We start from the raw sequence: 1,267 nt of genomic DNA on the forward strand, positions 1-1,267 counted from the left end.
ATTTATATCTTTATTTGGCCGAATTTGTGATAGCTACTGATGGAGTCAAAAACTGATGGAGTAATAAAAGTGGAGTCTTTTGCTAACGTGGTTAGCTAATAGATTTACATATTTTGTCTTCCCTGTAAAACATTTTAAAAATCGGACATGTTGGCTGGATTCACGAGATGTGTACCTTTCATATGCTGTATTGGACTTGTTAATGTGTGAAAAAATATCTTTTGAATTTCGCGCCCTGCACTTGAAGTGGCTGTTGTCATAAATGTACCGACGTCGGGCTTGCACGCCAAACAGGTTAATCAAAATTACGGATTGCCTCTTATCCGCTCAGAAACCACATTTGTTAAGGCAAGTCATCCATATCAGCTATGTTTTTTGAAAAAACAGAAAATGAGGCTGAATGAACTGTGTTGCTGCCAGACAAGGCTCAGCTGATAACCAGGTGTAGCAGTGGTAAGGATTCACTCCATGGTGCTGAAAAGAAGGCTCTGCAGTTGGAACAGCTTTACGTAGGCCCTAACAGTTTATGCACACTGTTTGTCACCATTATAGTGCAATTAGTGTATTGTTTAGTGTAGTGTTGAGACAGTAGTGGTCTCAACAGACAGTAGTGTCTCAAAAGACAGTAGTGTCTCAAAAGACAGTAGTGTCTGAACAGACAGTAGTGTCTCAACAGACAGTAGTGTCTGAACAGACAGTAGTGTCTCAACAGACAGTAGTGTCTCAACAGACAGTAGTGTCTCAACAGACAGTAGTGTCTCAACAGACAGTAGTGGTCTCAACAGACAGTAGTGTCTCAGACAGTAGTGTCTCAACAGACAGTAGTGTCTCAGACAGTAGTGTCTCAGACAGTAGTGTCTCAACAGACAGTAGTGTCTCAACAGACAGTAGTGTCTCAGACAGTAGTGTCTCAACAGACAGTAGTGTCTCAACAGACAGTAGTGTCTCAGACAGTAGTGTCTCAACAGACAGTAGTGGTCTCAACAGACAGTAGTGTCTCAGACAGTAGTGTCTCAACAGACAGTAGTGTCTCAACAGACAGTAGTGGTCTCAACAGACAGTAGTGGTCTCAACAGACAGTAGTGTCTCAACAGACAGTAGTGGTCTCAACAGACAGTAGTGTCTCAACAGACAGTAGTGGTCTCAACAGACAGTAGTGTCTCAACAGACAGTAGTGGTCTCAACAGACAGTAGTGTCTCAACAGACAGTAGTGGTCTCAACAGACAGTAGTGTCTCAACAGACAGTAGTGGTCTCAACAGACAGTA

The sequence above is a fragment of the Salvelinus fontinalis genome, chromosome 33 (assembly GCF_029448725.1).
Source record: "Salvelinus fontinalis isolate EN_2023a chromosome 33, ASM2944872v1, whole genome shotgun sequence".
Lineage (NCBI taxonomy): Eukaryota > Metazoa > Chordata > Actinopteri > Salmoniformes > Salmonidae > Salvelinus > Salvelinus fontinalis.